Below are 15,369 nucleotides of genomic sequence, written 5' to 3'. Positions count from 1 at the left end.
TTTATTCAATTATTTATTGTTGATTAGCGCATTCCGAATTTTCAAAAATGCTTGAAGATGTCGACGCCCATGATATTCCAAGTGAAATTTAAAAAGAATCTGAAATCCTGACTGCAAATCTTCTACCACTAAAATCAAGAGATAGGTACGATAACAAGTATTCATTATTTTGTATTCTTTATTTATTTTGTCAGCAATACCTCTAGTGTGGCGAAAAATATTGTTTGCACCACGGGCAAAAATGTTTTTTCAGCTCTCAATCTTTTCTAGTCCTCGGCCTACGGCCTTGGACTTGAAAACCGATTTCATGCTGGAAAAATCTCATTTTCTGCTCTAGGTGCGAAATAATACTATTTTGTGCAACTAGTGCGCATAGTGACAGTTTGCTGCACCAAAAGAAACGTTTATGCACGAGCCATAGGCGAGGGTGGAATGGTTTCTTGAGTGCAGCCACAAAGTAGAAGGAATCTGTGGTGCAGAAGAGGAACTTTGCACACATATTTCACATTAAATTTTTCCTACAGTTACCATTGAATATGAAAAGTGGTTGATTATGGGTAAAATGATGGCTGAAATCCATCAAATGTTTGTCTGTATAATTTTGTTATAATTAACAACTTTAATTTATTTTAAACTTGATAATCCAATTGAAAATTAACAATCGATAATTTATTCAAATTAGAAATTAAATTGTTTTGAAAATTTGAATAGTTTTGAGTAAATCTTAATTTCTAAATAATTTTTCAACCAATCAATTTATGATTGAAAAAATATTATTTGAAATAATGAATATCTATTCAAAATTTATAATTTAATGAGTTCTCATTTTTATTTATTTGAAAATCAGAAAAAATATAGATAGAACAAATTCGCATTCAAAATACATGGCAACAATGTCAACAGCTGATTGGGATGGTTGCAAGATAATATGCAAAGTAATACTAGATCGGAAAAGTGATTCTTTGCGTTCTGTAATCAGTGCAGGAATGGTCACTTTTCAAGGTACCTGTAGGAAAAGCCAATTTTCTGACTCCAGCTGTCTAGGACTTTATCCGAGCTAAATCCCGAGCTCGGAAAACGGCCCCAAATGTATTTTGGGGCGCGGAATACGAATCTGAAATTTGCTGACATGCCAGGGGTCGGCTTCACCCCCAAACCTCCAAAAACCCACAAAATTTTGGACTTTTTTCAATTTTCCTATTTAATCTCGAAAACCTTGAGTTTCTTGACAAAATTAAAGAAAATAAAATTTCCAATAAATTAAGTAGTTGCGCAGGACTCTATCATTTTTGGTTCCAGAGCTACGAATTTTCAAAAAATGGGTATTTTTTAAGGGTTTTTCAAAATTATGCAAACTTACCACTTTCACCCTTCACAACTTGAATCTTTTTCTAGTAATGATGGAAAACCACACATCACGTTGAAGAAAAATTAATTCTGAACAGGATAACTTAGGAATTTTCAAATTTAGTAGTGGGTGGAGGGGGTATACCCAAAAATAGAAAATCAAATCTTTCAGTAAAAATACAAATGTTTCATTATATTAGAATAGAATAGAATAGAAAAGAATTTTATTGAAAGAAACAGTATAATCTTTTACGCATGGATATAGAGAATGTTCAATTACGTTGAAAAGAATATAAATGTTATCAATTGCAGAGTAACCTTTCCGAAAACCTGCTTGATTCTCACTTATGACTTCTCGACCATAAATCCGCTTCTCCAATCTTGTCAACAAGACACTTACAAATATTTTGTAAATTGCATTAGTAAATGAAATCGCTCTGTAGTTCTCAGGATTATTGGGATCATTTTTCTTATACAATGGAAATATTATAGACTTTGTGAATGACTCTGGTACATCAAGAAAACGAAATATACGGTTAAAAAACATGCACAGTAGCTGTCGGAATTCTATTGGCGCTTCTTTAAAAAACTCAGCCGGTATTCTATCAACACCTGGTGCTTTATTGTTTCGAGCTTTTTTCAAAGCTAAATCTATTTCTGTTATCTCGATTGGCTTGTCTAATGAATCGTCGATAGCAAGAGGCTCAACCCACGATATCGGTCCACTACATCTAACAGGTGTATACAACTGTCTAAAGTGCTGTATCCATTGTTCTGGGCTAATATTTCCACTTCGCGTAAGTTTTCCCTCCCTGAAAAACCGAGCCAGCTCCCAAAATTTCTTAGAATCCCTTACAGTTTTTAGTTTTTCCTTAATGTCGGCCCAATAAGCTTCTTTCTTTCTCTTACATAACAACTTATATTCCTTTATCTTTGACGTGTAATCGTTCTTCACTTGCTTGGAATTCGTTCTTCTAAATAATTTGAGAAGCGCAAACACGCGATCTCTGTATCTTACACATTCTCCAACAAACCAGGCATTTTTCCTGACATCAATCTTATTTCCTCTCTGCGATATTGAGCCGCTAGCTGAATCAGCTATCAATTTTGTCAATAAATTATTTGCTGCATCTATGTTTCCTGGTAGAAAATCTATTTTACGACTCTCCCCAGCAAGCCTTTCAGCATAACCAATGTCATCTAGTTTTCCCCATGTCAATTTCGGTAATAACGGTAGCAAATTTTGATTGAATTCCAACTTATCACTAAACACATTCAAAACAATAGGCATATGATCTGAAAACATTGCAGGTAAAACACTAAATTCCTTAACTACTTTTAAACGATCTAATGTTACGCAACATAAATCTATCACTATCAATCATTGGTTTTGACGAAGTAGGTTTTTTCTGTTATTAGCGGATTCTTCGGGCTCCGGCGAGATTTTTGAGCGTACACGTTTGTTTGAAACTGTCGGCGAACAGTAACTTTTGATGTCTGTTTGCATAAGTACCACTTTTATTCATACAGCATGCCACGTACTTCACGATACAAACCGGAACTTTACACTTCACTATTACGAAAACATTAATTAAAGTTTATAAAAGCGAAAAACGGTACAGGTTAGGATTGCACGAATTGTAGGAAATATTGAGAAGGCTCGCTTCGATAAAGTTAAACAAACAAGATAAGAGACCGAACCGAAAACACGTCTGCTCTGCTCGGCTTCCACTACTCAACCTTCGTTTCATTATTTATTATACCTTTTCAAGGCATTCCTAACAAAAACGAATTTATTTTGGCTGAAATTATGTGAAGAGGGTTATGTTCTATGAGAATCACCCGTGAGATACACTTAATTTCATAATTTCCCGATGGGGGGGGGGGGGCATTCATAAGAATATGTCAAGCATCAAAACTTCAAACACTTATAACTTTTGACAGAATGGTTAGATCTCATTGTACTACAGCTCATTCTTCTTCTCGTCACGGCGGTTCGAAATCATGCATCACAAGTCAAATTCGTCGAAAAATAAATTAATCCTTCTCGAGTGTACCTTAGCCCATATTTCCATACACAAAAAATGGCCAATTTCTATATTCAAAACTGTTTATATCGATAACCCGAAATGATAAGAATTGTACTTGGTCTTGATTTGGAGAACAGATTATCCTATTTTATAACTATTGTATTTTGATATAACTTTAAAGTGAAAAAAACACTCACATTCTTTGGTGTGGTGACGACCGTTTCGTGCTGGTATTGCACATTCTCAAGCCCGACAGAAACTAAAGCATTTAAGGTTATGAGGGTGACTCACCTTTTTTTGGAGTTTAGAAAAATTAGAAGTTTATGTCAAGGCGTTTGGATGTTATCGTGGCACAACACATGCCATCCAAACTAGAAGCTAATCTTATACCATATACGCTCATTCAATAAGTTTTATTCACATTATCCTATTTATACCTATAGACTACATATTGATTGATACGTCTGTGCAGTACTAGGTACCTATACATTGTTGTGCGATACTGGACTGAAACCTTTAATCTTACTCAAGTAATATTCACTGCCAAATAAAACACTTAAGCTAACGTTTATACAAAAAAGAATATTTTACATTTCATAGTTAATTCGAAAACAAAATTCAAAATTCAGCTTGAGGATCAGAAGTTGAGGATCAATAAATTATTGCTGCTTCAATTCAACTATCCAATGGCAAACTTGAGAACTGTTTTATCCTAATCTTACATCATAACGATGGAAATGACATGTACATTTGACATTATTTCTACAGTAAAAGTGGTCCTAGCCTAATTTAATTGTAGTCGTGGAATGAGGCTCATCTATCTGAACTTTACATAGACCTCAGATCAATTGATTCGCCCATAAGTTCCTCATTGAGGACACAAATCAGCCTCCGATCCGTGTACATCAAGTTGCAGAAAAAGTTGACACATCATCCATATGTTCAAAGTAGATTTTCGCTTACAGTAGTGACTGAAATAATATATAATGTAGTCTAAACAGTAATAAAGAAATCAATATGAATATTAAGATCTCATTACACGAGTAAATATCCGGTCACACATCTTTGATAAAGGTCTCAACGGGATCTCATTTAATACTACAGAGTGCGGCTTCATAATTACCTTTTTTAAATGCTTACTATCAATTTAATTGATGACATAACGGAATGCTAGTAGTCACTTTCGAGAGGGGTGGCCTTAAAAGTGTTGTAAACTCAATTCTGTAAACTATACTCTGTCCAATTTCGCATGAGCTCTGAAGGATTAGGCCGACCCTCCTACTCACACACACAAGCGCAGTCTCCTTTTGTGTGTGTGAGTAAAGGGACGGTCTGTCTACCTGTATACTAAGTAGTATACATAGTATATCAATTGCGCAGATAGGCCAGGCGTGTGTGCCTGCGCGTGGGGGAGCGAGGATCGGAATAATCCTTCAGACACAGAGTAGAGAAGCACTATATTTATTGCACTGTATTTGTAGAGAAGCACTGGTATATTTATTCCGTGCTTCAGAGCTCATGCAAAATTGGACAGAGAATAGTTGTACCGGTAACTAAGAATAAAAGACTGGAATGACATAAATGAGTACAGTAGCCTACATTAAAAGTCTCCGATCAAACTTTTCTGTTCATGAATCAGATTTGATTTCATGTGAGATAGCCCACTATAAGCATTATTTCTCCATAGAATTCCAATTGACTGTTAAAGAGAAAGTGACAAGTCCATACATGTTTTATGATTATTCAAATGAAAGATTATAAATAATTCAATCCTAACATACAAGGTGTAGTATATAGCCTATCAGGATCATAATAAAATTCAAAATTCAAAATTCAAATTTTTTTTATTTGCAGAAACTCTTGAGGACATCAAGGGCATTACACAAGTCAAAGATACAATCAAAAAAAAAAACATTAAACATACAAGCAACAGAGTCTCACTATTAACTAATAAGAAAATCCAAATAGCAATCAATAACAGTCTCAATACATTAAACACATTACAGGAGGTAACCACAGTACATCTATGATTAATTATCATGGAAAATATTCATAGAACACACACTTTCATAATACTCTTCCAATGTATAGAACGCATTCTTTAATAGGAATCTTTTGATAATTTTCGAAAATACATTCAATGGCAAACTTTGCATCCTCACAGGTAAAGCATTGAAAAGCTTAATAGCTAGGTAGTAAAATGTTTTTGTGACCTAGAGTAATTGCAAAAATTTATACCAAGATTGTTCTTCCACCTGGTATTATATTCATGACACACACCCTGTTGAACATATGGTTTTCCTTAACATAAACTAAACATTGATAAATATATAATGGGGGAAGTGTTATAATACGAATGGATTTGAAACTCTCTCTACAGTGACCTCTGTAAGGAAGACCACAAATCAATCGAAAGTATTACAGCTTTCTGCAACCTGAATAATTTACTGCTATATTTCTGAGAGCCCCAAATTAAAGTACCATAGGACAGATGGCTGTGCAAATGTGAAAAGTATACAGTTCTTAAAACCTGTAAGTTCACAATTGTTCTCAACTTTCTCAGCATAAAAAGTCCTTTACTCATCTTATTCGCCATTTTATCAATATGACTGTTCCACTTCAATTTTGAGTCTATGATAAATCCAAGAAAATTAACCATGCATTGGCCACCATCATGTAAACTATTGCTATACGAAACACTGAGCTTTTGAATTTTATCTGAATTTAGACACAACAGGTTTGCATTACACCAGTTCTCAACCATAAGAGTCATCTCATTTATTGGTCTGTCGTTAGTTGAAAGGGTCTTTGTGCTAACACAAATCGCAAGATCATCAGCAAACAGGTATCCTTTAGCTGACGGTCCAATTACTTTTGGCATGTCATTTACATAAAATTATAAACAGAATTGGGCCTAAAATAGAGCCTTGTGGCACACCATAGGAAACAGGCAAGTAACTAGACTCATTACCATTGAAAGCTACCTTTTGCAACCTATATTGCTCAAATAAGAACGTATGAGATGGCTTGCAGACTTCTCAAAACCATAATACTCCAGTTTGTTCAAAAAAACTTCATGAGATACCGTGTCAAAAGCTCTTGAGAGGTCAAATAGTCTTATTTCAGTTGGATTTTCCTTCTCCAATGACTCAATAAGAAAATTAAAGAGAGAAACAGTTGCTTTAACAGTTCCCAGTCCTGCTCTATAGCCATATTGGCAGTCACTAAAAAGACGATTGACTTCAAAATACTGAACTATTTGTTTATTTAATACTTTTTCGGACACCTTGGAAATAATAGGAACAAGTGAAATAGGTCTGAAACTATTGCACTCAGATTTGCATCCTTTTTTGAATATGGGAATCACTTTTATACGCTTAAGTGGTTCTGGAAAGATGGAGCTCAATATACAACTGTTTATAATATGAGTCAAAACATCACTCAAATAATTCATTCCTAGTTTCACAAACAAGGTGTTCATTCCATAAACATCCTCACATCTACCTGCTTTCATGGTATTGATAGCGCTTTCAACTTCACCCTTACTAACTAAACTGAACTTGAATGAACAAGATGGTTTTAAGCTACTACACAAATAGTTGGTAGAGTTCTGGCTCCTCTCTTTTTGAGACACATTTTTTACAATTTCATTGATCTTATCAACAAAGAAATTATTAAATTCAAATGGATCTAATTTGCTATCAGATACTTTGATTTGACCCTCTTTATTACATTCACTATTTATAATACTCCATATCGCTTTACTCTTATTGCTAGAAGATTCTATGAAGTTGTCATTCTTTTTGCGCCTAGTTTCTTCAAGCAATTTTTTAAAAGATTTCTTATATTTCTTAAGCAGCGCTTCAGCATGAGATGAACCTGTTCTTGAGTATATATCACATTTATCCCTTAAGCAATTCAACTCGGGATTGTATACTCTATTTTGTTTCGGCAAAGTGGTCTTATCCCTAACTCTTTTAAGCGGAAAAGCTTTATTTATTACATTTAAAAAAAATTTGAGAAAGTAATCAACCTTCATGTCCAATTAATTATTCAGATAAGTTTTATATCAATCTACAGCACTCAGTAGACACTCATAAGCATAAATGTTTTTGTTATTCATGCTATGCACTAAACGTTCAACTGTTGCTGCATTTGTTTTTTTCTTAGTTTTACCTTCATTTTTACATTTGACTGCTAGAAGAAGAGCCCAGTGATCAGAAACAAGAGTTTTTACTATTTCACAAGACAAAAAATGATTTTCCACATTGGTAAAAATGTTATCTATGCACGTGTCATAATTTTTCCCAGGCCTAGTAATACCCTCAAAACAATAACTTAATCCATAAGATAAAAAAATATTTTTCAATTCAGAAACAATGTCACCTCTTTTTTTGAAATCAACATTAAAATCTCCACAGAAAACTATTTTAGAATTGTGTTTACTCAAATATTCAAGAATGCAAGTCAACCTTTCCATGAAGATCATAAAACATTGCCGTGTATTATTTGTATTAGGTCTATATAGCGATACCACTATAGTATATTATACTCATTTAGCAACACCGCTGATACTTCAATAACCATTTCCAGAGACATACTGTTAATAACCTCAAGTGATTTAAATGTAATTTTGTTATCAACATAAATAATTGAACAACCATGTCTCCTGAGAGACCTACAATATGAACTCGCAACTGAGTAGTTTTTAATTTTATACAACTCCACCTCATCAATTTCGAGCCAGGTTTCAACCAAGCATGCAATATCAATCCTATTAGAATGTAAATAGTACTCAATCGAATCCAACTTATTCCTAAGACATTGCACATTCCAGTGAAAATACTTCAAATTACTACTATGAGTGGGTTCAGAAGAAGTTGTATGTTCTGCAGGTGGAAAATTAGAGCTACGGTCCTGTTTTCTATTACCTTCCAAGATTTTTCTGTTAATACTTATATCAACAGGACCAACCACTAGTTTTCCGGGGAGTTGAGGTCATATTCAAGACCAATAACTTTTTCATTTATCTTATTTTCCATCAATGCAATAATTTTTTCCGTCATCTTCTTCTTACCTCTCCAATTCAGGTGTTGCCCATGCCTGGTAAAATGTTCCCTCTTAAGGCCAGTAAGATTTATCACCTGAACATTATGCATTCTTCCACAATACCTTTTTATTTTACTATTAGTTTTCCTTATCTCTTTGTTTACACAAGACCATTCAGGTAGATCATGTCTTATAGATATTGTTGAAATTAATACATTAGTGAAACTCAATACCTGAAGAAGGGAAAGCATACTTTTTTAAAAATTAGCGGCCTGATTACAGTATACATTATTTGCTCCTCCTACAATAACCACATGGTCACTATTGGTAAGATTACTAGTACCATTCTTAATATTATTTACAATTGGTTCAAATTTAGCACCTGTCATGATAAAGCCACTAGTTGAGTTCTCCGTTACGGCTCCATTCAAACCATTCACCAAATCACGACCATGACTATCACCAAATATTTTAACAACCTTTCCAACTGGCTTAGTGCTAGCTTCCTTTGTGGATGTATCTCCAAGAGAAGTATCTTTATTCTTGGAAATTATTGTCTCTTTAGAGCTAGGATATGACATTGAGTTTTTACTGCATTGGGAATCATTGAAAATCATCGAGTCACAAGACTTGGGTTTTGAAAAACTACAAACTTTACATAGAATTTTCCACCTATATACAGTAGCATCAAAGTTTACATTAAGAGAGAGGCAATTTTCCAGACAGGTTAAACTACTATTCATTTTCCTATATTTAAATACTTCCTCAAGAAAATACATAGCAAAAACTCCTCAATCGTAATTATTAGTCTGTTGAGGACATGGAAGGATGATTATTTCCTTGTAGTTTAAGATTGAGCCAACTCTTCTTATCAGAGACATGGAGATTTTCTCATTACATCTGTCCATCGAGTCCATTATATTATAAAATTTACAATTAAAAGAATCATAAATAACAATACTCCAATGGGAACCGCACCATCCGTCAATTGCTTCTGCCTGCCGACCGTCATTTATTACAAAAGCAGTAAAATTATTTTCTTTAACACTATTACTTATAAAAGATAAATCAGCTTCCTCATCATTGATAATCATTGCCGTTATTGCTGGCAGGACCACATAGTTTCCAGGAAACGAATCAATTAAAAAACTACAATAACAATCAATGTCCGCATCCGAAAGGAGTTCAGTTCTAAGAAACTGGCTCAAACGATCTACAAGTGGATTTACATGTGTGAGCTTGTCAGTATTTTCCGTTTTATCATTGAATCGCGACTCACAAGATGATAATTCCATGAGGCGAATATCGAGATCCATAGAGCGATCAATTGCGGCGTTCCACTGTTCCTCCAATACCTTCATACGCGCTTTTAAATGTTCATTCTCTTGCTCCAAGCTGAGAGCAGCGTCATTTTCGGTATACGACACAACTTCATGCGCATATTGACCCGTTACACTTCTAATCACACAAGTATCTGAATTCGTTTTTATTAAAACAGTACAGTTCTTTTTTAGGCATTTCCACGTAACATCCCCTTTACCCGCGTATGAATCCTTCCCAAATTTAATACCCCTGTACAATATAGCCGGAATACCTTTGGCCGTTTTGCACTGCTTTATTGCCGAGTTCATGTTATCAGATATTCTTATATTATTTATTGATTGAAGAATAACACTGAATCAGAACCTTCCTAAAAAAATATCCGAAAAGTAGTCTAAGTTGTAGAGAATTTTCTCCTCTTTTCACTCTCATGAGTTATTTTTATGATTTCAATACCGTTCAAAAGTTACAACCAATTGAAAAAATAATCATTTTCATTTTCTCATTTTTTTGCGATTTTACTGTTATTCAAGAGTCTCTAAATCGAGTATGATACATGATAAAAACTTGCGATTGGTCTTAAATGAATGATAATTTCATTCTCCATAAGCTTATTCGACTTAAATCTATATTGCATTATTTTTTACTGTCAAAAAACTGTAGAGACTGTGAAAATGAGGAAAATATTGCCTTCCTCGAAAAACTCGAGGTTTTTCCCGAAATCTTTGAGGTTTTTAGGGGTTTTGGGGGTGAAGCCGCCCTCTGACGTATCAGAAAATTTCAGATTCGAATTCAGCGCCCCAGAATACTGTAGAACCGTTGAGAAAAATTCTTTCGGGGCAGTTTCCTGAAAAACGACCATTTGACTGGACTATATAGTGAGGTTCATGTTATAATGGCAGTGAAGAAAGATAGGAGACAACGTTGCCGATCTCTGTCTTGTCAATGCCTTCTATAGACGGTGGCTAATACAGGTTTATTGATGTAATATTAACTGTTCATTCTCATTTAAAATAATCAATTATTATAATCCTGATAGGCTATATACTACACCTTGTATGTGAGGATTGAATTATTTATAATCTTTCATTTGAATAATCATAAAACATGTATGGACTTGTCACTTTCTCTTTAACAGGCAGTTGGAATTCTATGGAGAAATAATGTTTATAGTGGGCTATCTCACATGAAATCAAATCTGATTCATGAACAGAAAAGTTTGATCTGAGACTTTTAATGTAGGCTACTGTACTCATTTATTCCATTCCAGTCTTTTATTCTTAGTTACCGGTACAACTATACTCTGTCCAATGTCGCATGAGCTCTGAAGCACGGAATTACAAATATAGTGCAATAAATATAGTGCTTCTCTACTCTGTGTCTGAAGGATCTGCTGCTTTATCAAGCTACGAGTTGCCCGTCTCACTTTGTTGGGCCGTGTCTTCATTACTTTGAACGTCAATCGAATTCCGAGAATCAGTTCCTCTCTGGTCTCTAGAGGTTCTCTGTAAACAATGAACCATTGGAGTAAGATCTGGTGAGCGTTGTGGCCAACCCAACTTACGGGTCCACCTCAGTCAATCCACCGCCCAGCATAATATTGTTATCAAGCCACCCACGGACGTTTCTAGCATAATGAGGGAGGCAGCAATCCAACTGGAGCCACATATTCTGCCTCAAGTTGAGAGGCACGTCTTCCATCAATTCGTGAAGCTCATCATTGACCAGAATGTCCATAAAAATTTCACCATTTATTCTTGCAGGGAAAATGAATGGTCCATGTATGTTGTAATATTACATTTTCTCGATTAAAATCAAATCTTCAATTTGATATTCAAAATATCAATAAAACTTGATAGCAAATATCAGTGTAATCGATATGCGGACTTAACTTTTCACCGGAAATTGATCAGCTACTCAAATGTTGTACAACTCACTTTGACAAAGTTCTATTTCTGAATTAACAGATGATTCTAAACAACATGGAGGTTAAATAAATTTAAAAATAGAGTTTTATTGAAAACAATAGAAATAATGTTTGTAAACTTGTATTCTTTATTAGTTGACAATCGATGACGTGTCTTGCTTTGAAGCTCTAGGCATTTACTTCAGGTACTTCGCTCAGGCGTTTCTATCAAAATGATTAAAGGCTGGCTAATGTTAGGAGTGTTTGTCTGCTGTTGAAAGTTTTTCTAAATAATTGAAATTTAAGATGTTTTATTTGTGATCTAAATGTTTTTATAAAGTTTATTGATGTTATTGAACATATGTGAAATGTAGATTTCAATTTTTCTTTTCATATGTGTTAAACTTTTCGTTCAATGTTGAAAGCCTTTAGCCTGCCTTGAAACCTGTAAACTAAGGATAAGTACAATTAATTTATAAGTTGTGTATTTTGATCTTGATTTGAAACAACAATTTCGGAGTTTTTGTGAAAGCTTTTGAATCTATTTTGATGGACGTATCAAACATATTTGTAACCTCAATCATGTTCAATCTATGTTCAATCCATGTATGATTATTTGTTCTGGTGTAAACTGAAATTTTTGAATCATTTCAAAAATTATAATTTGATTTGCTCTGAACTGGATTTCTTATTCATAGGCATTAGGCTTGATAGATCCATTCATGATTTATCAAGATATTAGCATATTTGGAACTGATTACTTTCCTTAGGTGATGGGTGAAAGCTATCAAACCAATTGGATAAATTTGGTAGCACGGCAATGTGTATTGTAGAAATATACAGCACCAGTTCTTGTAAATGAGCTTTCATCTGTGATCTGTCCATAGAATGTTTGAAACACAATCTTTTGCTAAGATCCATCAGCAAAACTGCATCCTTGAAACAGTGTCAGGTTCATTGAACTCTTGAACTGGGGTATCATGAAATCACAGAATAGATAGAGAATGGAAACTTGTAATCAAACGCCTATCTAACCAATGCTTTTTACATGACGCCAACACTAAACACGTCACGTGACCTTGGGAAGCTCCAATCCTGGTCTTCTGATTGGCTCGTGGCAGTGAACGAGATCAATTGATCCGGATCAAAGTGATCCGAACCTACCATCAATACTATTACAATGCGGCGCATCCTAACAAGATGGCGGATTTTAGCGTCAGGGTACTAGCCAAGTTTCCATACTGTATGTATACTGTGATGAAATGGTCGAAAGTTATTGTTCTTCAATATTCTTTGAACTATTATTCTTGAAACATCCAACTCCCAGCTGCCCGCCAGATACTGGATTGAGGATTCTGCTCGAAATACTTCAGAAAAAGATTCTCAAAAGCTTCAGAAATTAAGACGGGCCTCTCGTATCTTGAAACTGATCCTAGACCCTCACCATCTTGACATCAGTCAATCTTAAAGACGTTTTATGAGATGGGTGTTTTCGGTCAGGAAAACGTCTTCTGTATACTCTCTCTGCCTCTTTTGAATTGCATCTACACGCTCCATACACCAATAACATGTTCAAGTACTCAAACAAGGTAAATTTCATGATAATGAACGCAAACACTTCTCTACTAGTCAAAGTTGATACATATCATGCCAATTAATTGGAAAGCACACTGAAAACTAAACTGAAAATAGGCTGGAACATACACTTCTTGTTATTTTATTTAGGATTTATGGCACAGGGAATAATGCAAGTTATTGAAAAAGTCATATCATTGTAGTAGAATGTTGAAATGTTCATTAAAACTTGTGAATATTGTCAGAGAGAAATCAGGTGATTTCACCCTTAGGATCACCACTTGATGCATGCTGTTTGTGAATTTCCTCATTTTGAAGGTGTTCATTCCAGATATTAGCAGTTTTCAACACTTCATCATGGAACATACCTTCTCGAATTTATACTTATTCGAAAGCTTATGACATTTCCCCAATGAGAAGTTTTTGAAATATTGAAACCACCATAATATTACCCGGAAAAAATCGAGAAAAAACGGTTTAAAATTTGACTTTGAATTTGAAGAATAGCATTTTTCCAAGTTTAAGCCATAATAAAAAACTACAAAATATCTAACAACAAATAAAATTACACCAGTCTTGTTAGAAATGTTTTTCTCTTTCCAAAAATACCCTTGAAATTGAAATTCAACCAGTAGTTTTCTAGCTATTGAGTATTTAATGACCGGAAGTAGACACATTCTAAAAATATCGAAAAAATCGATATATCTCAAAAACTAAGGTCGATAGAAAAAAAGTTTACGAAACATTTTTGTCAGAAATGTTGAGTAGAATCTATGGTTAACGGCTGTTACAACCTTGGTGGGACACTCTGTATATTATTTCAGTCACTACTGTACGTGAAAATCCACTTTGAACATATGGATGATGATGTGTCAACTTTTTCTGCAACTTGATGTACACGGATCGGAGGCTGATTTGTGCCCTCAATGAGGAACTAATGGGCGAATCAATTGATCTGAGGTCTATGTAAAGTTCAGTTAGATGAGCCTCATTCCACGACTACAATTAAATTAGGCTAGGACCACTTTTACTATAGAAATAATGTCAAATGTACATGTCATTTCCATCGTTATGATGTAAGATTAGGATAAAACAGTTCTCAAGTTTGCCATTGGATAGTTGAATTGAAGCAGCAATAATTGATCCTCAACTTCTGATCCTCAAGTTGGATTTTGAATTTTGTTTTCGAATTAACTATGAAATGTAAAATTTTCTTTTTTTGTATAAACGTTAGCTTAAGTGTTTTATTTGACAGTGAATATTACTTGAGTAAGATTAAAGGTTTCAGTCCAGTATCGCACAACAATGTATAGGTACCTAGTACTCCACAGACGTATCAATCAATATGTAGTCTATAGGTATAAATTAGGATAATGCGAATAAAACTTATTGAATGAGCGTATATGGTATAAGATTAGCTTCTAGTTTGAATGGCATAATGTTGTGCTACGATAACATCCAAACACCTTGACATCAACTTCTAATTTCTCTAAACTCCAAAAAAGTTGAAGAAAAATAAATTATAAGAACTTGGAAATGGTTGAAATGAAATATTAAAGGAGTAAACTATATGTAGGTTATAAAATTTTGCAAAATCAATTATACAGATTAGACTTAACTATGTTGCAATTAGGCCTTAAAGGTTGCTAGTGGTTTAGTGGTTGATTCAAAATTTTATTGTTGGTGGTAATACTATAAACTAGTTTGATTGTGTAAAAGTTGAAACACGGCAAAAATAATTGGCAAAAAGGACAAATAACGTGGAAAACCTAAATTAGTAAACATTAATGAATTATACATAATAATGATTATTGAACTGATGTTACTATTCATGAACTGATGCTAATATAATTATTATAGTAAGAAATAACTAAGCTTAAATTTATATTATAAAGTATATACGGTATATTATGAGGATGATGGTAGGTTGGCAGTTGATGCAAAAATTTATTAGCGAGGTGGTTGACATTGAAAAATTGGTAGATGTATATGTGAGGGGGATGGTGTGTAAGGTCATAACATTATAGAAGGCCTACATATGAAAGAAAAACTATAAGCTAAGGTTAGGTTGACAAAGAGTAAGTTTTGATATGCTGTGTTTGAAGTAGATTTGTTCATTTAAACAGATGATGTTCTGGTTTT

The sequence above is a fragment of the Nilaparvata lugens genome, chromosome X, assembly GCF_014356525.2.
Source record: "Nilaparvata lugens isolate BPH chromosome X, ASM1435652v1, whole genome shotgun sequence".
Classification (NCBI taxonomy): Eukaryota; Metazoa; Arthropoda; class Insecta; order Hemiptera; family Delphacidae; genus Nilaparvata; species Nilaparvata lugens.
The sequence above is the reverse complement of the archived record's forward strand: the minus strand, read 5'-3'. Positions refer to the sequence as shown.